At 38.8% G+C, this 23218-nt stretch overlaps 1 protein-coding gene and 1 long non-coding RNA gene across 3 annotated transcripts in view; one reads left to right on the top strand and one right to left on the bottom strand.

Annotated features, from left to right (window-relative positions):
• The window catches only part of LOC310763568 (uncharacterized protein), a 197420-nt gene that overhangs the window by 68210 nt on the left and 105992 nt on the right, over positions 1 to 23218 (top strand). The gene's annotated exons all lie outside the window — the stretch shown is intronic.
• Positions 942 to 22978, bottom strand: LOC310763608. Its single transcript, XR_014548713.1, has 2 exons — positions 22794 to 22978; positions 942 to 2188 (listed from the first exon to the last, which is right to left on the bottom strand). It is a non-coding gene; the product is annotated as an uncharacterized lncRNA (long non-coding RNA).

The following is a 23218-nucleotide window of genomic DNA, read 5'->3' on the forward strand; positions in this document are numbered from 1 at the left end:
TGACTGACACCCGCCCGGGGGACAGGCAGACTTGGCCGCCCGCCAGGTTCCCAGCCGAGGCCGAGGCGGGGCGAGCGGGGCGGCCTGAGGAACCTGCGCCCCGAGACCTTTTCGGAGGAAGGAGCGAGGCGCGGGGTCGGCCGAGGCTTCTGCCGCGGGGGGATAATTCAGATGGCTGCTCGTAGGTGGGGCGGGGGGGGGGAGATGCAGCATTCCTCCCCCCCCCCCCCAGTGCTGATATGCGAACATCAGGCCGCGTTTGCAGGCTTGGAGAAAGAGAGCAGGCGAACAAAGAGCCAGGAACCTCGAAACGGAGAGGAGAAGAAAAGGAGGGTGGAATAATAAGGGCGGCCGAGTGAGGGGGGGCGGGCGGGGGGGGGCGGGTGTTGGTAAAGCTTCAAGGCCTGAAAAATAAAATAAAAAAGAGGCGGGGAAAGGCAGCCGTTGGAAAGCCAGAGCTTTTTCCTCTCTGCCGGACTTCCTTTTGCAGGAGGCGAGGGAAGCCCCTTCTTCGCGCCCTCGCCCCCCAAGTCTGCGCTGTAACCTCGCCAGGTGGGGGGCGGCGGGAAAGGGAAGGTTTTGTGTCATTTCGAGGTGGAAGAAGCGCGAACAGAAGACCGCGATTTGAGTTACGGGGGGGGGGGGACACACAAGGCTTTTGAATGCCTGGCCGAGTGCCAGCGCCGAGGCTGGAGGCTGGCAGGGAAGGGGCGGCGGCGGAGCTCGGTTTCCTCACTGCAGCATTTCCTCTCTTTCAGAAGGATACCAGCTATATTATATAAATCCTTGGAACAGTTGTAAAAAACACACACAAATAAATAAGCATTTAAAAAACAACCGCAGCAGACTTAGCTTATTGAAAGCACTTTTAAAGAATTCCTGGTGGGAAAATCCCCCCCTCCCAACGCTCCTGCTTACATTTATGCAAGGCAATTTTAACCTTTTTCTTGTCTCCTAATCATGGCCCTTTGTATCTTAAATGGCCTCCCCTTAATTTATTGACTTGCCCTTTCTTTTCCCTTCCCTCTATAAACCTCACATGAAACATAGGGATGGTTTGAATGCAGGAAGTTATAAAATGAAAGATATGATTCAAAAAAGGCAAAATCCTAGAGGTGTTTACTTTGAACAAATTAAGTACAATAAATCATAGTGAGGGCAGCCTTAATGAAATTACATTTTTGTCAATACATTTGTGTTTAAATAAGCATAATTTTTAAAGAAAATGCCTGCTGTAGGAGTATCTTGCATCACAGAAACTATATTAATGTTTTGAATGGTAGTAAAGTTACCATGCTTTAAAAGGGTAATCTCTTGTTGCTGCATTTTTAAATAGAGTATTTGTCTAGGGATCTTATAATGGATAAAATAAATCTTAGAGAAATGAGATTTGTTTATGATGTACCTACAGAGGAGAGATACTGAAGGCCTTTCAAATAACCCTTAGTATGAATGGAGTGAGGTTATTTATAAAAATGAACCTAACAACATTTTGAAAATTATCAGTCCTAAACAATCAAACACACTGAATAAGTCATTTTACAAATGGGGAAAATATTGTTAATTCATTTGCTAGATATACAGCTATTTGGTAATAATAACTTTTGACATTCCCTTACATGATAAGGGACCTGCTAGTATTTGTTTGCATTCGGTATCAGTTTGGCTGCATATGGAACCACTACAGATTTGCAATCCACAGAGAAATGCAACCTAGATAACGTTTTTCTTCCTAAATTCTATCCATTTCAAGCGTGGCGAAGTCCTGGACTTCTGCCATGACTTAAAACCCATCTGTGCTGATTTTCAAAATAGTTCTCATATATTGTTCATTGAAGCTTGGGTAAAAAAATACTGGTGACCAACTTGTACCATAGGTAAATCAACTACATTTGGTTAGAACTGAAGGCAATATAAAACTGTACAGTAAGTTTGCTTCGGAAGGTGCTAGGATCAGTTCCACGAGATAATTAGTTACTGTTTAAATGTGTTGCTAGGAGAAAGTAGTACAGGAATGGCTAGGATTTTGTATAATCTGGTGGTCTTCATCAGTTGCAGACTATTCTTCTTCTGCTATTCTTTGTATCAGGCCTTTGTTGATCTATTTAGGCCATTTCTGATGTCTGCTTATTTTATTTTATTTTATTATGAGTCCAATTTTTTGTCTTCAATGGAAGGCTTGCAGCACCTGAAAAAAGATCAAAACAGTATCATTATGCAAAGAATGCTGGTTTAAGGAAGGGGCTAGGTATGTTATAAAAAAATTATTTACTGGGAAAGCTATAGTGCCCTAAGCCCCTTTATGTAAGACACGTAACTGACATATGAAACAATTAGGAAGTACTATGGGAAGGTGATCATTGATGCCATTGTTATGATGATACGCATTTTAATGTTTTTATATGGTAAACTACCCTGTGATCCTTGGACAAATGGTGGTATATAAATTCAATTAATAATAGTAATAATAATAATAATCCAGGGCTTGGGGTATTCACAAGCCAACCTTTTAGCCTGCCCCAAATTAGCTTTGCTGAGTATTTTCTCAGGCAGCCTTGATAACTTTTTGCACAGGCCCAATAATATCCCTGTGGGGACACACTGTCTTACAAGCTGGCAAAACACTTGAAATCTGCAGGCACTTTGACCCTTTCATTGTGGGATTTAAGAATCAGAGACAGAATAATTAAGGGAGAAACCCCCTACAATGTGTAGCCGGTCTAGCCAAGCCAGGTGTGTTTTTGTCAAATGATTTTATAAAACATGACACACCCACCCAATGCTAAATATGCTTATCTCTTCTCTCAGCAGTTATCAATAAACCTTTGTAAAGGTATCCTGCTAGATAAAGTGGAGCTATATATTAAGAATTCAATACAGTAATTCACAGACAATGATGCCTATGGGAGGTCTTGCCATAAAACCAAAGGGAGCCCCATTTTCTCTCTTCCTTTGTTTTGGGGAATGGAAGGCCTCCCACACTGCCATTCTCTCCCCCATCTCCCCTTGGTCAAGGACTGAGATCTCAGAACTGCACTACATCCTAGCCTTTTTTGGTATCTCTGAAAAATGAAGACCATAAATAAAGAGAAAGGTTTTTTTAAAATATATATATATACTATAGTTATGTAAACTATTGCTTCTGACTGAGGATGCTGATTTTTAATATCTGCAGATTGTATCGATTTGCAGGGGAAAAAGAGTGCAAACTAGAGAAGGTTAATGCAGAGAATGATTTTCGTTGGGTGACTGCTATTTATTCGATTTAACAAAATAAATAATACATTCTATAGAAACTCATTGAACTTATCCTTAAACCCTATTCATTCCAGAAGGCACTGGATTGCAACAAGAAGGGATTATTAGAGCCAGATGCCTAAATTGGATGCAACCATCATTGTATGTTTTAGAGTGATACATGGAAAGACCATCCTACTTTCTGGGAGGTAGCTGTTCTTGTTCCTTTGCAGTAATCACAAGCAAGGTGTGCAATGCTTGTAGCCTGAGTCATATTTTAAATAATAGGTAACTCCACGGATTTCCACTCCCCACTGCATGGAGAAATACTGGCTTGTAGTGCTGCAGGCCCTTTTCCAAACTGAAGATTATTTTTGAAAAGTACATTAACATTAAAATACTTGTGATTATTTAGGATATTATTGACAACACAGTCAGAATTCATGCCAGATAAGCAATTACTTTAACTGTTGAACATATTAATAGCACTGTAATAATCAGTGAATATTTGCATCATTATATACCAGCTACATAAAAAAAGCAGCAGCAGAAGGATATTTTCCAAACTAAAGAATAATAGTTTCCTTTGCTGTGCTATGGAATGCTGAATATGCAATAATGGCAATATTTACCAATTATGGTATGATAATGAAGAATGTTTTTGTTAAAATATATCTGAATTAACACATCAACATATAACATCCATAATTTTCATGAATATTAGACTTGAACAATATAGCATATTTGCTCAAAAGAGAGAGAGAGAATGATTAGATGAGCTCAGATATAGAGCAAGAGATAGCAAAATATAAATTCTGCAATCCTATATTACATTTTATCATTTTGGAGATCTAAAATAGAAATTGAGCATAACCAGTTTGGACATTATTTGTACATGGAACCAGTTCTTGCATATACGTATTCTTTTTTGTGTGCAACTGAGCTGATGGAAGGAGAGAAACATGTTGACCCTTGTAATGGTGATGCAGCAGAGCCCACTGCCGCCTTAATTCAGTGTACAGTATACAGAATTTTGCTTAATCAGCTTTCTGAAACATTCACCTAAAAGTATTCCATGCTTGTCAGTATATGACAGTGTTAGTACATACAAAGGAGAACATTTCAAAAGTAAATCTTAAGGTGATAAAATATACAAGGGCAACCTCATTCATATCCTTATAGGTAGTGTGGATTTTCATCTAAATAGGATAGCATGTATGCAGTTGATTATGGAATGCAAATAATAAAATATTCTGCTCGGTGACAGTTTGTGTTTAAAGTACTTAAAGAGGAGCAGGCTTGATTGTTAAATAAACCCCTCAAAGTGGTTTGCAAACATATAAGACAAGAAAATCAAGGAAAAAATATGGCCATTCTGTAAACCATACAAAAGTTAAAATACTAAAACAGGTTAAGATTACCTCAACTTTCTAAGCATCTGGCTAAGCTTGTCTAAAGAAGAACGTTTTTAGCAGGCACAGAAAAGAATACAGTGAAAGTGACTGCTTGATCGCAATAGGCAGGGAGTTCCAAAGTGCTGGCACTGCCATGCTAAACAATCACGCTCTTACAAATGCAGAATGGGCTTTATGTGGCACCTGTAGTAGCGCCAATTCTACCAATCGAAGCAGCTGAGTGGGTACATGTGGGGTAAGGCAATTTCATAGGTAACCATTCCCAAGTTGTTAAGGGCTCTATATACAATTATACTGACTAGCTTGTGATTAAAAGGTACTTATTCAGGGGAAAACATCAAATAGCAAGGTCCCTTACCCTGCAGAAGTGTAGTGATTTCAAAAGACGGTCTTAATTTAAAGTGGTATTTATCAGCTGATATAAATGTCATTCAAGACAGCCCTTCCAGCTAGTTTGACCAACCACTTTACTTCCTTACAGTAAACATACCTGGAATTGAATCTTATTGAAACCAGTGGAATTTAATTCCAAGTGAATATGGCCACAAACCTTTTAAAATATTCTGTATTAAATGGCTTGTGGTAACCCCATAAATCCTATCTTTAACAGTAACAACACCAAAAAAAAGCAAAGCCAGTGGTCTTGATTCATCATTATACTGTAACAGTTTACCTACTTGCAACAATAGAAAGAAAATAGACTGTTTCTATTTGCAGCAGATTGATTAACTGAAATTTCTACAGAGCTACAAATATTGACACATACTTCCCAGGTGAAGAATGAATGCATATTTCAACATAATATTCCAAGTCGTACACTATTTAGTGAGCATGTGATTTGAGGAAGCGGATTCACTTTGTTAAAAGGAAATCGTTGTGTGATTATGCATTTTTTAAAAATATTGTTACAAATGTGCATGTCCGCATTGAAGAGGCAAAGTTCACAAATTTCAAAAAGTACACGAAATAAGATTTTAAATAGAAAAGATTCACAAAGTAGTGTGGCATCTCTTTGAGTAGAGGGATTCACCACTGTTTGCCTTCAGGGACCAAACTGTTATTCTGGCAAGCAAATTAAAATTTCCAAAATATCACTACCGTATTGAGAAAGAATGTTTGGATCCCAGACTCAGGATGAAGTTTTCTGTGGAAGCAAAGAACACCAAAATATTGGTGACCCGTTATCATGAAATTAACGAATGCAAATTAAGTTATGGGATAATGTGGTGTGTGTTTAACTCAGCTAAAAGTCTTCGAATACAGTCCAGTATAGATATCAGCATGCTTGTTACATTGGATGCATTTGCGCAATCATATCTGGCTTAATAAACCAGAAACCAGAATGCACATGACAGTCACCATATGCAGGTTCTTCATGTAAACAGAAAAATGAGCCAGGAAGCTGCTTCATTTACTATAGCTTCCTGTTACATGTGAACCAGGATCTATGGTTAATGGCTTCCAAACAAGCTGCAATAAAAAAGTCAAGCCATTAAAGATAGTTCCTGGTCCTCATGTAACAGGAACCTACTGTTTTTTGCAAGTTCCTGGTTTGTATTACTGCTCACAATAAAAAGTGGAGACAAACAAGAGCAAAGGAGCTGCATCTAGGTACACAAAGCTTGTATGTACCCGGCCTTATTGAGCCAGGATTGTACAACCCAGGCATGAAATCCATACTGTATTGCACGTTAACTTTTTTAAAAAGGATTTAAAAAAATGAAATCTTCAAGAAATATCAGGAGAGCTGAATGTGTGTTCCTTTATGTGTACCTTTAATGCTTCACCCATCCACCATTTCTCCATTCTCAAATCATGCCTCCCCCAAGCAGCTTTTCCTGCATCAATTTAATATGTAGCTAATAGGTACATATTTTGAACCACTCTGGCTGAAAAGGCAACTTGTGCAGCAATTTGGAGTGGATAAATGGCGAGGCAGGGAAGGGAGAAGCACATACTATTCATTTGAAGCTAGGCTGGGCTGAGAGTCACTCTACAATTTTGCAGGGCTATTTGTCTCTTTTCAAAACTGCAAATCTGTTTTCCATACTTTTCCAGGAGCCTTGAGGGGGGGGGGATTTTGCACTTACTTTGTTAATTGTATGAGGTGGTTGAATGTGCCGTTATTGTTCTGCTCTTAAAGCACTATAAATGTCCCATGCCTGTTCTTGGTGCCACAAAAGTCTCTACCTGCCACCTCCCAGCCTGGCCCACATCCTGGAACATCCATTTTGCCATACTAGGCCCCATCTGCACTATATATCTAAACCACTTTAAACACTCAAAGAACCATGGGTACTGTAGCTTGTTTAGAGATTTTTAGGAGAGCCCTTTTTCCTCACAGAGCTACATTCCCCAGAGTTCCCTAGAAAAATGAGGAGTTTGTTCAACTACTGTAGGAGTTGTAGCTTTCTGAGGGGAATAGGGGTCTCATCATCATCATCATCATTTATTTATACCCCACCCAATCTGGCTGGGTTTCCCCAGCCAGTCTGGGCAGCTCCCAACAGAATATTAAAAACAGAATCAAACATTAAAACTTTCCTAAACAGGGCTGCCTTCAGATGTTTTCTAAAAGTCAGGTAGTTGTTAAATTCCTTGACATCTGGTGGGAGGGCGTTCCACAGGGCAGGCGCCACTACTGAGAAGGCCCTCTGCCTGGTTCCTTGTAAGCTCACTTCTCGCAGGGAGGGAACCGCTGGAAGGCCCTCGGAGGTGGACCTCAGTGTCCGATGGGGATGGAGACACTCCTTCAGGCCGTTTAGGGCTTTAAAGGTCAGCACCAACACTTAGAATTGTGCTCAGAAACGTACTGGGAGCCAATGGTCTCGGCGGCCATCCCCAGTCACCAGTCTAGCTGCCGCATTCTGGATTAGTTGTAGTTTCTGGGTCACCTTCAAATGTAGCGCCACATAGAGCGCATTGAAATAGTCCAAGTGGGAGATAACCAGAGCATGCACCACTCTGGCGAGACAGTTCGGGCAGCTCTCAGCACACTTAACAGTCCTGCAAATGTTCAAAGTGGCTTGCTACCACTTTAGATGCAGTGTGTGCCATCCATGATGTGCTAGTGGACTGGAAGCCAGGAGGCTGAGGCCTTCACACTGTTGCAAGCATGCTTTCAACAACATTTTTAAGGAGCCCAGTGTTGAAATCCACCTTCCAATTTCTTGAAAGTTTTCTTCCCTCGTTCTCAGGACATTTTAGAATTCCTTTAGAATTTGGGCAGGTGGTGATATTGGAGCTTGGAGGTGGCTGAGGGTAGTGTGAGTATTTTTGCTTTCCAGCAAAAATTTCCCAAGCACTCTTCAGGCTCCCCAGACTTTAACTGAAGTGTGGGAACCCTGAGAGTGCAGACCACTGGTGAGATGATTTGTAGAAGGAAATGAAGGACAGGCACAAACACCGGGGCACCTTCAAAGCAGGGGAGGCAGAACACAGACTGTCACCTAGTATTTCACCAAAATATTCCACCCCTTTTGATAATTTTTGAATGCAGTTTCTTTTCTCATTAACTGATGGAGAATGGATGAAAAAACGCAAAAGAATTTTTTGGTACAACAGTAGTTTTAAGAGCAGAGAGCAAAAAAATAAAAATAAAAATTTGACCATTTGCTATAGCTAACGAGTAGAAAATTTCCCCTCCCTCAACAAGTTCTGAGAAATTTTAGATACCAGTACGTTATCTAAATTTCTTCTTGCTACTTGCTTGGTAAATCATAAACAGCTCCTTATTCCTTTTCCAGGCAAGTTGTTCCACCATATTACTCACAGCCACCACTCACAATTTAATACATATAGATGATATCGATGTAGATTTGGGTTAATTTTCCTTGAGGTAAGAAGATAGATTCTTTTACTGAACACTTTCTTTTTAATGTCTTTTTGTATTCTGATCTGCTGTTGCCCCATCTCTATTCCCCCACTCCCCATCAACTGGGGCTTATTTCTCAGTTATTATGTAAACCTAGCCCAGGGGTCAGCAAAATTTTCATCAGGGGGCCGGTCCATTGTCCCTCAGACCTTGTTGGGGGCTGGACTATATTTTGGAAAAAAATATGAACAAATTCCTATGCCCCACAAAGAACCCAGAGATTTACATAATAACTGAAAAATAAGACCCAAGACCCCTCAGCCGCCAAGAGTAGGCTCCTATGCTTTACTATTAGGAAGCCATTTAATATGTGTCATATTATGATTTGATGTGGCTGTTTGCAGGAGGAAAAGTTAGGTGAGGTACACTGGGATTTAATTTAGTTGGCCTCTTGTGGGGAAATTCCCGCAACAGTGAAAACAGAATGTGAAATATTCTAGAGAGCCAAGAGCCTTACTCACTTCTTGTAGAGAGCCTCTTGTGGGAGATGGATCAGAGTAGTGAAAGTCTGGGCATATCCTTCGATTTCTGAAGATTTCACTTTTGTGGGGAATCTCCAACATCAGCTTTAAGGAAGAATTTTTATTTTATTTATTCAACAAAATTTATATGCTGCTTGATTGTGTGTCAATCCTCTGAATGGTTTACAAATATATAAAACAAATTGTTAAAATTATCAATAAAAACCATTAAAAGCAAGTATTTAAAATATTCAAAAGATGTTTAAAGTCAATAGTAACTAAAAAGAAATAAAACACATGTAATTTCTACATATCTTGATACGTTGCTTTGAAAAAATGTTTTATGTAGGGAGTGCACACAGTGGAGGCACCTGCCTGATATTAAGAGGCAAAGAGTTGCAAAGTTAAGGTGTTGGCAAACTAAAAAAGCAATTTCTTGCCTGCACAGAATTCCTATTATGTGGCTCCTGTCACAGCAGCAGTTTCACAGATTGAAGTGGTTGGGTGGGCATATTTGCCATATTGAGTATTTATTTATTTTAAATAAACAACTTGGATTTATTTTTACTTTTAATTGAAGAGTGGTATAGAAATATTTTAACTGAATGAACACTGAGCTCATTCCTATTTCCGGTCAATTCAACAATTCATAATTAATTGGAAGGCGTTTCCATATCATCCTGGAGAAGGCAGGGTATTGGAACAGGCGAGGCAGGGTTTTTCTTTCATCCGTTCATTCTACACAAAAAATCACCTCTCTTATTTAGAAACAGGAACCACTTCACACTGCGATCCCAGTGCAAGATCTCCCTGTGCTGTCCTGCGCTGCAGGGCACTGCTTTGCTCTCTCCCCTGGAGTTGAATGGCATTGACACACAGTCCAGAAGCCTTGCTTCTCCTATATCTGGGGGGCAGGCCCTTCAATACTTCCCAGCCACATGTAGCAGGCCCCAAACACATAGATTCTGCTGCTAGACTTCAATAGGGCACTGCAGATCTGTAGCTCCTGGCTAGGGATTACTGGCACGGCTCATTTCACTCGCAGAAACAAACCTGGGCAGGAATGGGGTAGTGGGACCGGCAGTCAACCCAATCCAGGTGTGCCTGGGATTCAGGACTTGGTGTTATTTCATGCTGCGCTTGGCACTGCTTCCCTTTATTGGAAAATTGTGGATCCAGGTCCCAAACGTCTATTTTTTTACCGCTGTGCAGTTGTATGGCATGCAAAGGATGACAAATTATTTGTGTGTAACCAATGTTATCAGTGAATTTTTCTTCAGAATACATATAAATTAAAACTAGCCATATTTCTAACTTAATAAATGCCTTAAACTATTGAGTGTGAAGTTAGAAGAACTAAATAAATCAGCTTGCAAATTGCTCTGTTTAAGTCACCAACTATTAAAAATGAATGTTTCAGTTATTTATCTCTCCCTTTTAAAAATCACTTAATTTTGTGTGTTCGCATGTGTGTATATAAAGTTTCAAAAAACAAAAGTCAAATGATTTTGGTGGCTAAGGAGGGCTGCCACTTGTCTGAGCTGAGGATATGACCCCTTTAATCCTCTTTAGTTAATGTATTGGTGATCTTTACTTAGGCAAAGTAAACAGTGCTGATCTGAACAAAGAGGAGGTCATGCTTCCTGCATTACACTCTGACCCAGAGGTCATGGCCTTTGTTCGCTTCTCAATAGGAATTGCTCTCCGAGGGCCACCACAAAATGGAGAACTAATTTAGGCACGTGCGAGCATGGAAAGGCAGAGCATCAGGATTATATAATTTTAAACACTTCAATACCCAACATTTACACCCACAAAATTGAAGTAGGTTATTGTTAACATTCTGTGAAAAATACTTTAAACTAGTTTTGCTAGACTGGTTGTTTGCAAAGTTTAATTGTTCAATTCCTCACTGTGATTTGTCAAAGATAAACAATTATATAATAATAGTTTCTGTTTGGAACACTGAAGTGTGTGTGTGTGTGTGTGTGTGTGTGTGTGTGTGTAAAATTAAAGCAGCATAAAAACCTGAACAATGGTGCTTTGCAGATAATCTGTCTTGCAAATATATTGTTTAAAAGTGTGTGCAGTGTCTTCCAGCTTTTCAGGGAAATGGTGTATGATATTTCCTCAGCATACATTTAAATAATAATCTTGAATTGTAACATACCATGGAAAACCATCCATCTTAGGTCTTTACTAGAATGATGTCATATTGAAATGGGAGTTGTGGAAATTAAGAGAAATTAAGTGAAATGTATCTTTTGGAACTGTAGCTAAATTCTAAAGAACAAAAGGGGGGGAAATCTAAAGAAATTTTTTTTTATCCTTATATACATATAGAATTAGGGTTAGCTGTTTATTTTTCCTGCACATATGTGATCCAGACAGTGAAATACATAGAAAACAAACAGTTCAGAAGACATTTACATTATTTTTAAAATAACAAAATACTTTCTGAGTGAAAAACTAATATAACATATATTATGTAATATAACAAATTACGTACATAGAATCATCAGGGAACCTACAGAGAATCCTTCCAATACCAAATTATCAAGTTTATACTTGTATTATAATAACCTATTTTACATACTTCTTCACACATCTACATAAGTGGATCCCAGTGAAGGATTTCCTGTGGGGTGTGATAAAACAGCTGATGGAAATCTACATAAACCACACATTTTATTTTGAAGTTTAATATCACAATTTTCTGCATTTGTTCCAAAGTGAGGTTGCTTCCAGAAAAAGATTATATGATATCAGCTGTTTACAGAGCATTCCTTTCTATGATGCGGGGTCAAGCAATTGCCATGCCACACTTTCCTTACAAAAAGGCCAATATGAGAGGGGAGTGGGTTTATTCTGCAAGAACCAGTAGTGGTTTAGTGGGGCAGATTGGAATGGGGAAGTGTTGCTCACCTGGTTTCCCAATGCAGGTGACTCCCCAAAATGAGAGGGTGAGGGGAGCACAGCAGAAGGGACCCACCTCCAGCCTCCCTCACCCCTCCGTGTTTGGAGGCCTGGTGAACGCTGCCCAGCGCTGATCTGCCAACCACTTTCGGTTGCGATCGGTGCGAAATTGCCACTATGTGATTAAATTCCAAAACAGTCTGGAAAGCAGAGTCTGAGACATATCTGTAGTACCACGGGATAGAGACGGTTCTGTTCAACTGCTGTTCGCTCCGATTTTGTCACACCAAGCAATAGCCAGAATTTTTTTATTCTATTTGGTAGTATAAATAGAACCTCAAATGTACTAGCTAAGATATTCTCCATTTCAAATCAATAAATACTGTATTATGAGCTATAACTTGCTGTTCAGCATGCAGAAATGTAGAGTCTTGACATTTAATTAGTGAGGTTAAATAATAGAAGTAGGATAATATTGGAGGTCTCTTAACAACCTGTGTTCCCATTCACATGAAGAGGCAAACGTTCAGTACACCCAAAATGCAGGTGCTGTGGAAGAAGGGGAGAGGCCACGTTCTTCAGAGGCTTCACTTGGTTTGCTCACATCCTTTGCTGCCTCGTGGCCCATCCAGCAGAAGAAGAGCTGCTTAGCTTCATAAATGATTAGTTTGAGAAAGATGAATGTATTGAGGTTTAAGAGCTCTTATAGTTTGCAGTGATAATGCTGAATGATAGTTGTCATATGCAATTATAAAACTACTTTTTTAAAGGAAGTCATTTATAAATATATTTACTGAGCTGTTGATTTAATTGGAGCCATTTGCTATTAAGAAATGTTGAGAATTTGCAGAACAAAAGGCTTATAGCCCTTTTAGTACTCAGAATCTGTTCTGTTTAGAGAAAACAAAATGCTTAACTTTCAATATATTACTGGTTACTTGTTTTAAATCCCTCTTCATTTCAACTTATTGCAGCTCCTGGGTGAAGGGGAGTTCTATAATTTCACCAGCATAGTGAATAAAGGATTGAAACAGAAGATTTCCCGGCATTATGATAAAAAATGCTTTGTACAGCATATTTTTTAGAAAGTAACATGCAGAAAGAAAAACTACCTGCATGTGATGTAAAACAATACCTCTGTTCAATCATTTTATCCAAAACAAGAAAATGCAGCAGAAGTCGAGACTAATTAAAATTTATGATAATTACAAGCAAAGGAAAAGCAACGTACACTTGGCAACTCTCTTCTTGGATATATGCAATATAAAAGTGACTGCTTTTTTACACTTGCATTTCTTAGGCAGTGGGGCATTTCAGTTATTTGCTTTTTGAATTTAGTTTGGACAGGGAAATAGAACCACAAGCTTTGGTTTTCCCTCAACATTTCGTAAAAAAGCAAAAGATATACTTTTTTGAAAAATGCGGGGGGGGGGAAGGTTGTGGAAACCTGCTTTACTTAAGAGTGTAGAAAAACCTGGAAATATTTATTATATTCATTTTAAAGTTGCAAAAATTATTCTACTGTTAAAAAGACTCTGTGATGTGAGTACGCTTTATCTGGCACATAACCCCTTTTCTTTAAGAATTACTTCTATATATAAAGTGCTTAGAACTCCATGGCACAAATTTGGAGTCCTGAAAGGGTCTGATCTTTCTGTGGTTAATGTAATGCTTTCTTTTACAAAAAGGAGTCCCCTTTGTATATTTTGATGCAATATGTAATATAGAGTATTGAGGCAATGAAGCAGACCACAGACAATATTATTTAATTAATATTAAAAGTTTTTCTACCTCCTTTAGGGTGTGTCTTCTCCCTCCTGCATCAAAAAGGTTTTGGTTTGGTTTTGTATATATTCTATTAACTGTCTGTGTATAATGGATAAGCTTCTGACTTACAATTTTGGTGACTTTTTCCTATGCAGTTTTCTTGACATTTTCAGAAGCGTAACAAGAAATATTTTGTCACTGCCAATAGCAATTGTTTTTTGTGGTTGCCTAAAAATCAAGAAAGTGACAAGCACAATGAAATTGCATAAGGATAATTCTGTCATAATAAATTGCAGACAAGTTAATCTGTAGCAGCAAAAATAACAGCAATGATAAGTCCCGATAATAAATATCCAGCAGCTTTCTGAAGTGGCCATACCGGGTTTTTTTGGTTTTTTATGTTTGAATAAAGTAAATAAATAAATTAAAAGAAAGAGGGGGAAATTGCTTTCTACTCAGGGCATATATAACTTACCCTTTTAGGTGACCACTTTATGCATCTGCTGACGTGGCCTCTGGCCCTTTCCCGAGTTTCCTCATTAGTATTGCATCAGTATAGCAGGAAAATAGATTTAGCCTTATGTCTTATAAAAAGACTCATAATGATATTATTAAGAATTTTAGCTTCACAACTTCACTGAGCCAGTTCTTTTCCATAGTCTCATCAGTTGTACTAACAGCAATCTTGTTCCAACTTCACTTAGCCACGCAGCATTTTCATGCAGTGCTCCATTGTCTGGACGGAACTCAAGTCCTGCTGAAAATGGTCACATTTTGGTTGAGGCGGATCAAAATGTACCTATGTCTTCACAGCTACTGTGACATCCCTTTTGTCGAGGCAGGACTATGTCTCAGCTTTTGCAGCTGTGTGGAACATCACTTAGAATAGCTTTGCACGATAGCTCCCCACTTTTTCATTTCGTAGGTACGTATAAAATTATAGTCAATATTGGGGAGGAATATGTGTTCCAAAGTCATTTGACATTTCGTGCATGGAAGGAAATCAGATACATTTCTAGTGAGGCTGTGCCTTTCTGCTGGAGGGAGCATTTCTGCTTTGTGACCTCCTCTGTCTGCAGCCTCCCGTCTCTTGGACAGTCTCTTCAGCAGATCCCCTGGAAGCTGCTTCATTTTGGGTCAAACCGTTGGTCCATCCAGCTCAGTACTGCCTCCACTGCCTGGGTCTCCAAGGTTTCAAGCAGGAGACATTCCTAGCCCTATCTGTAGATGGCAGAGATTGAACCAGGGACTTCTGCACGCTGAGCTACAGCTCTTTCCTAAGCTTCATGGAGGGCTCAGTGAGGCTGTAGACTGAGTGAATATCAGCCAACTTGCACCCCTTCCAGCAGAAGTGGACGTGTTAGCCACTCTTGCAACCGGATCTTTGGATCTAAGACAGGTTTCCTCAACCTCGGCCCTCCAGATGTTTTTGGCCTACAACTCCCATGATCCCTAGCTAGCAGGACCAGTGGTCAGGAATGATGGGAACTGTAGTCTCAAAACATCTGGAGGGCCAAGGCTGAGGAAGCCTGGTCTAAGATATTGCGGCGCAATGGGTCAGTGCATCTGGCTGTTCACCAGAAGGCTGGTGGTTCCAACCCACCCAGGAATGGCTGCCGGCAGAATTCCTGCATCACAGGGGGTTGGACTAGATGACCCCAGGGTCTACAATTCTGATTCACATGAACTTAATCAATTATTATATTCAATTAGTTAGTTTCATAACCTGCCTTATATGACATTACCAGCAGAACCTTAGGTATTTTAACTCTGAAATGAATCTCACAGGTGGTCAAAGGTTACTCTCCAGTAAATGTGCATAGGATTGTTCCATTGAAATGAATGGAAGCTCTGAAAAAGCAACAAGCCACTGTCATGCTCTTCGTGTACAGCAGGGCTCCCATCAATCATGCTTTGAACAGCTACCAAATTCTCTTTTAAATTATACACATAACATCTAGTTGTTGTTATTTTTATAAACTAGCTCGTATGTCATACCTAACCTAAAAGAACTATTTTAATAGATTTCTCTGAGTGATTTTAAAGAGCATTTGTTTCTACAGCACTTGGCTTGGTAACAATAGATTTTTAAGCCCTTAGCAAAACGTTTCTGCTTATATTCAACTTGTATGCACACCCTGGGAAATAAATCGCCATTTTTATTTTCTTAAATGAGACGTTAGATATTAGTATTGTCAACTGTTGTTTCTGCTCTGGAAAAAACAAAAAGTGTGGTGTTTACTCATTTGTATGTAAGAAGCATTACTGATTTTTGTGGTGGCCAGAAAAATGTAGGGGGCGCATGTTTTTATGGACTTACTTGGTAGTTCTTACTGAGGTTGAAATGAAAGTACACTTCATTATACAGGTCATACAGTTCCCTTTGCCAGATCTAAGGGAAACAATTTAAATATACCTTTCTTTCAAGGTTGCATCCAAAGTTGGCAGATAATTTGTATTTGTGGGTGAAACAACAAATCATTTTTCATCTAGAATTAGGAATCACGTGTGACAGAAGTTGAAGCCAACCGCATGGATCCAGACACTGAGCAGAACCCTGCTCACCCAATGGGGCTTTCTGCTCAAAATGCTCATCGACTCATACAAGACATGTCTGAATTCAATCCATAGCCAGTATATATTAAACTTTGGGATCTTCCACAATACTGATGGGGCTTGAACTTGTTAACTATTTTAAAGCCATTTTGCATTCTGATCACTCTAACAGCGGACACTCTATATTTAAATAAATATTGAAGATAGCAAGTACTGATGATGACCCTTGCACTTTAATACCAAGGCCTCTCACATTCAATAACTATGAATTAAATAGCCACATAAATGTAGCAGTACACAAGCTCAAGTAATTTAATTTATTGGCCACCTAATTAATCCAAGACAGATGATAAATAAACTAAATAATTTTAAAGCTATGACAACTCCAAAAAATCCAAAATGAAGTGTTTGCCTTAATATTTATAATCCTTTAGGTTGTATATCTGTATATTTTTAGATTACAGAATATGTAATGTGGTTAAAGTTAATGTGTTTTAAAAAGAGGATAAGCAAAGAGAAGTTTTGTCTAAGTGGTTGAACCTGGCATTTGCTGCAAATCTGATGGCAAGGGGAAATATTCTTAGTATTAGATTTCCTTTCATTCTCTCACGTATAACCATTATTAATTTCAAATTAAGGGGTTTTGGGGTATTTTCTTTTCTATTATTTTCATATGCTTCCATTAATGGGAGTGAAGAGTTTGAGAGAATTAATATCACCATAGTGGAGACCTATTCTTATTATACATCCATTTGCAAAGTTATATTTGAAAATATATTATTGTAATTTTCCCACTGTGTATAAACTATGGTTATATATTGCATAGCTTGTTTCCTAACTAAAAAAACAAAACAAAACAAAAATTAATATTCGCCACATTTCTTTATTTCCCCCTCCCTCCCACAATGTTTTGTAACGTACCGTATATTGTGTTATAATAAAAATGTCAATGTGTTTCTATCTAACATAACACAAAGAAAAAGCAATATATGTTGGTCTCCCTTGACAGAATATAAAGCATTTTGGCTGTTTAGTAAATATGGTTTCTTAATTGATCAGAAAGATATTTTGATCACTACCTGTGCAGAAAAACTGCATGTGCCTATACAGAGGGTTAAAAAAACAACAACTAGTAGCCTGCTAAGTGTGTCCTTCTAAGAGTGTGTGTGTGTGTGTGTGTGTGTGTGTGTGAGAGAGAGAGAGAGAGAGAGAGAGAGAGAGAGAGAGAGAGAGAGAGTCTCTCACACACAAATCCAGCCAAAATTAAGCACTTTTAAATCTCATTTTTGGGATCTCTCTTGCTGGAGTCAGTACTTGGACTTTTCTGTTTATGGGGGTGCAGGCAGAGTGAAGGTTGAAGCTAGTTGTAAAACAGTCCGTGTTATAATTCCCTTCTAAATGGGGATTAAACTATTTATTGAAACAAGGTAATAAAACTTGCTCCTTATTCATAAGCAACACCACTGAAATGAAAGAGCCTTAAGCCCAAGCAAGAGCATTCAAGTTTGTTATCACAAATTTTAGAATGAAAGCCTCATGACACATTAATATAATACTGCATATAATGTAAGTGTATCAGCCAATTTGTATTATATCTTTGTCAATGCTTCCATTTTTAAAAGTTGAAGAGTCCAGAATTTGGTACTTTGTATAATTAACATTACTTACTGTGGTGAAGGCTTTTTAAAAACATTGCAGTTGACTTACTGGTGAAATTTGAATTAGGTTGGTCTAGAATGAACTGAGAAGAAATATTTACAACCTGCAGTTCTGAGCAATTTTCTGAACCACACAGTTTTTAACACATAGCACGTGTTTATTTTAAATATTTATTTATATTCTGTTATGGTTCAATGCATAAATATTTGTAAATGCTGAAAGGAAAATAAATGTGCAAGTTGCTTAAAAATACTTTTAAAATAATATTTTTTGCTATCAGCCCTACTGCATCATTTTTTTGAAGCAAGATTACAATTAGTGGGGAAATTAAGTGGCCAGGCCCAGCTTGTGTGTGCATGTGCCATTATTGGGATGATATGCAAAATTCACTGAGGAAAGATTGTAAATTTATAAGATTTTATTATCTATGTAGTTTTCAGCTTATAGATCACTGTGTTTCAAATATTAAAAGGGTTTCAAAAGTACTTGTCAAGTATTTCACCATGCATATCTTCTTTAGGCTGCTATACACAATTGTCTGGCAGTAAACTCCACTGAACTCAACGTACTGCTAAGTGCATCAAACCAGGGTAGAGTTCTACTGTTGTATAACTTTTGAACTCGCAGTGCTTCATTTTTAAAAGGAAATAAGTAAAATGTCTACCTTAAAAATAAAAGTGAGAAAGGCAAAAGCCCACATCTTATAGGCAGAAATGTGAACAGATGCAGAAAATCCTAAAAACAAGGATGAGGGGAGAAATCACATCCAGTATATTTAATGGAGGGCTGATGTTGTCTCATGCATTCATTCAGCCTTTATTGCCATAATTTAGATAATTAAATCATAAAGGGGGGGTCCTAAAACATTGGTAATCCAGACATATTAAAACACATAAAACATACAAAAGATTCAATAGCCAACATTAAGTAATATTAAGTAACTTTAGATTTGACTTTTAAAATCTCTGCTAAATATCCTGAAACCAATCTCAGTAGTTTCAAGAATACCACCCCTCAGCAAATATTGCATTACAAATTCTTTGCAAGTAGATACTTTAAACTTCAAAGGAGTCACCAATAGGTGTCTCCGAAGAGTATAAAAGAGAAGGCAGTCCAAAATTATATGGAATATTGTATCTGGTGTGTTCATACCACAAGAGCAAAGTCTATTCTGGAAGGGTATTTTTTGGAACCTTCCAAACAGTACAAATGGGGGGAATGCATTTAAACGGGTTAGCATAAAAACTCAATGATACAAAGGGTTATCCAAATTATAAAAATTAGTTGGGCATCATTCCATGACAAGGCTGCACACCTAAGTAAGCAGATGAGCATACAGAAGGCTGAGAAGGGTAAAGTTTTTGAAATACAGCTCCAATAATATTGTCTATAATTATTGAACCTATATTTATTTATTGCCTTATATGGGGAATAAAATATTAAAGGAAAAGCAAAGGTTTTGTTAAATATTAGCATAATCTTAGATGTCAGTGACGGGACTGCCATAGCAACAAGCTAAGCATAACAACAGTCATGTTAATTCTTACGTTATTTTGGAATTACTGTCCAATACACTGAAAGTGGCTGTTTTGTTTTGTAAATAGATACTAATGAAGCAGCTTAGTAAATGACAGAATATATAATGTGTCGTAAATATAGCAAGTATTAAAAATGTAGCATTGACTTTCTTATATATCAATGGGGTTCAAATGTGCTGCAGTGAAATGAGTTTTGATACAACATAATGCAAAGTTAAAGCAATGTGAAAAGATGAAGGTAGTATTAAGAGTAAATATATGAAATATATTTATTTTTATCTTAATTATATGGTACACCAAATAGCTCTTTAAACCCATGAATGTTAATATCCAGTGTTAATAGCCAATGTGTGTTGATACTGAGCAGATGTGAATCTTTACTGCTTTAGATTTGCTGAAAATGTATTTAAAGTAAGCTGTTCTGTCCCTCCCCCATTTTTTTAAAAAGGAAAGTAACCTCTCAATACTCTGTGTTTAATTCACTAATTCGACTAATTCAATGCACTGTTATTTTTATTTTTTATGTGGAAACAAATTGTGTGTTGAGGGGTGAAACTTTGTTCTACATCTGAAGTATCATTTATATAGGTTTACCAGTTCGGTGCCAAGTTCCCTACGAAATAAGATAGTGAAGTCCTATTGAAATTGATGGGAGCTGAAGGAGAGCACTACAGTTTCCTCCTTCCTTTCCATGGTGGTTGTGCGGATTGTGACCATAGTGTAGTGTTAGCAACAGCCTTATGTGCTGCACTGCCGTTCTCAGCTGTGCTTCATGTCTGATGGCTCTTTCGCCACCAGATGCATCTCACATAAGGAAATACAGCACAAGTAAAAACATGTGTAGCTAATTACATGTACAAGAGAGTATTAAGTATAGTAATTCTGTCCTTGTGTCACCCAAAATCTCAGTATTAAAAGACAGCAGCATTTAATATTTGCCATTTCAAGTGCCATATTGAAATTAATCATTTATGTAGTTTTGATTTATGAAATAGGAAACGTGTCTTTCCTAGAATATTTCAAGTCTCTATCAAGAGTTTTTAATCCTTAAAAATAAAAAAACTGTTGTGTTTTAAATATATATATATCCTGAACACAGACAGACATGAAGAGACTAAGAGACATTTTTTTAAAAAATTGCTTGAAGTAAACATTAAGAAAATGAAAAACAACAACCCCATAATATGGCTCACTGACAAAAAATCAATTACTAAATTCTCTGTCTTCTTAAAATTCTCATACCAGAGAAGATTGCTTCAGAAGTATCCAGGTAATTATTTTCACTTTCCAGAACCATTTAAGTGTTGTTTTATGTCATCTCCAAAAGATAAAATCATACAATAATTTAGAAGGAATGTATACTTCACATTTCTGTTTCTTACTGAATAAAATCAAAAGTAAACTTGCCACCATATGCTCCCATGATTAATGTAAACAAATAAAAGATAGATAAAATGTTATTGTGGATCTAGAGCTAGTAAAAGTTTTAATTCATTTGGGTGGGGCTTATATATTCATCTCGCTACTGCATTTTGCATCTGAAAATATAATTTATTAGTGGCAGATAACCAGCATTTAAGATAATATTACAAATCTGTGTCAATGCAGAAATATTTTATAGTCTACTATATACTTGATTCATGATTCTCTACTTCAGAATAAATAATGGGAAACGAGTGTTAATTGAATAGGTGGTTTAATGGTTTTATCCAATTTTCGTATCATAGTATCTCAACACAGATATTAAAAACATTCGTGTTTCCTCTCCGTCTCAAAAGCAAGCAAGCAGCAGCAGCAGCACACCAAAGCAAAGATGAGACAAGGTCCGTGGGAAGCCAAATTTTCTGAGACACTTTCTAAGGATGGCAGGTGCCTTTTTAAAATGGCCAAATGTGGACAAAGCCGGGGGAGGGGGGGAGGGGGAAATTGGCATGTATTGCAATATTTGTAACTCGCTGCTATATATACACTATCAGGCTGCAGTTCTGGTTAAGACAAATAGGCTGTTTTCCCTATACTAGCTGTTAGAGAAGATGCCCACTAGACTAGGAGGAGTTACAATGTGAGCTTTGCTGTTTCAAAATAAGCTTAAATATAGACAAACTATGTAAGTGGACAGGAGACCAGATAATTTCAGTGCTGTGAATTTCTAGTACTTCTTATGAACTTGCATTTGGCAAGGGGGACTAGCTGCGCTGTTGCCTGCCTATGAGCTGTCAAGTAAAAGGCAAGGTGGTCAGTATCCCAGAAGTGAAAAATATTTTGAAATAAAGCAAAACTATACAGTTGACTTCTTCCAGTTGATATATTTTCCTGTCAGTTCTTAGGAACAAAAGGTGCTATTTCTAATGAGAATTTTCCTCATGGTAGTACATGGGCAAATATTTGTTATAATCCTGTCAGCAGAATTTGAAGAGAGTTGAGTCAAAATGAAATGATGGCAATTCTACATCCAGGCAAAAGCACCGCTCAGGCTTCCTAACTGCTCCCTGAGGCTGCAGCCCTGTACCATTTTCTGAAGAGAAAGTAGAGTAGGTTTGGCAAAGTATCTTCACAGAAGTCAGAGATTTTGTGCTCGAATATTGCAAGGCATCCTTTAAAAAATGTGTTGGGTAATCGAGCATTATAAAGCTTGTGCGTATCTGTGTGTATGAGAGAGAGAACCCGTACGAAATACGCTGATTTACAAATACACCAATAGGGGGGAAATCTATCTATGTATCTATCTATTTAAAATATGAAAGTGGGATTTCAATTGGTTGATTGAAATGGTGAGATGTGACGCAAAGGGACACTTGGATGGGTAGAAATGCTGATGTGTGCCAAAGCAGGCACACCAAGAAATATGGTTGTTGTTGTTGTTGCTGTGTGTGTGTGTGTGTGTGTGTGTGTGAGAGAGAGAGAGAGAGAGAGAGAGAGAGAGAGAGGTGGGGGTTGTGCAGGCCTTGCACTTTCTTTTTTGCTCCCCCTTTGACTGAATATCTCAGGGCTGAGATATGTGTGATGGGTCGATCTATCTACAGAGCAGAAGAGAAAGAAAGCCATTGCAAAGTGTGGTGGAAGGGTTTGCTGAACACCTTCTCCCCCTCGAAGCGAGACAAGGTGCGCGTTCAGCCCACTTTCACCCCACTTTCCAATGCAGGTCTGTCTCGGCCCAGCAGCAGCTCTGCAGACGGGAGGCGGAAGACCTCGATCTGCCCAGGCGGAGCTGCGAGTCAGAGCCCAGGCCAGAAGAGAGACAGAGCTGTCGCCCTGGGCAGGGACACGTTCACACGTGAAGCGCAACGCCCGAAGCAGCAGAAGCAGCCCCAGCCCCGACGCCACGCTGAAAATGGGAAAGGAAAGGCGGACGCGCAGAAGAAGAGCCCACCTTCGTCCGGCGGCGGCGCAGACGCCTCGCGCGCAAGAGTCGCGAGCAGAAGTTCGCCCTGGTCGGGGGGGGCGGGGAGGCTTCTTTGGCCAAGGGGAGTTTCGCCGGGGACGCGCCGCCTCCAGAGCGCTCCGTGGGAAAAGCCCCAAGCGAGGCCGGAGAAGAGGCAGGGATGCATTCTCTATCTTTTAACGTGTCTTCCCTCATATATAGATATATGTAAAGGAGGCGGAGGCTTCGTTTCCTCGAAGAAATGGAAGGATTATCTGTGCTTGGAAAGTCGGCAGGAAGTGTCAAGCGGGGGCGGGCACCAAAGGGCCCTTTTGCAAAAGTACTGGGTCACCGGCAACGGGCTTTTGGCCCGACTCCTCGAGTCTGGGGGGGGGGAGGGAGAGCGGCGAGTCTCCTCAGGATGCCCCCCCCCC

This window comes from Podarcis filfolensis (genome assembly GCF_964270895.1).
Source record: "Podarcis filfolensis genome assembly, chromosome: 5".
In the NCBI taxonomy this organism is placed as follows: Eukaryota; Metazoa; Chordata; class Lepidosauria; order Squamata; family Lacertidae; genus Podarcis; species Podarcis filfolensis.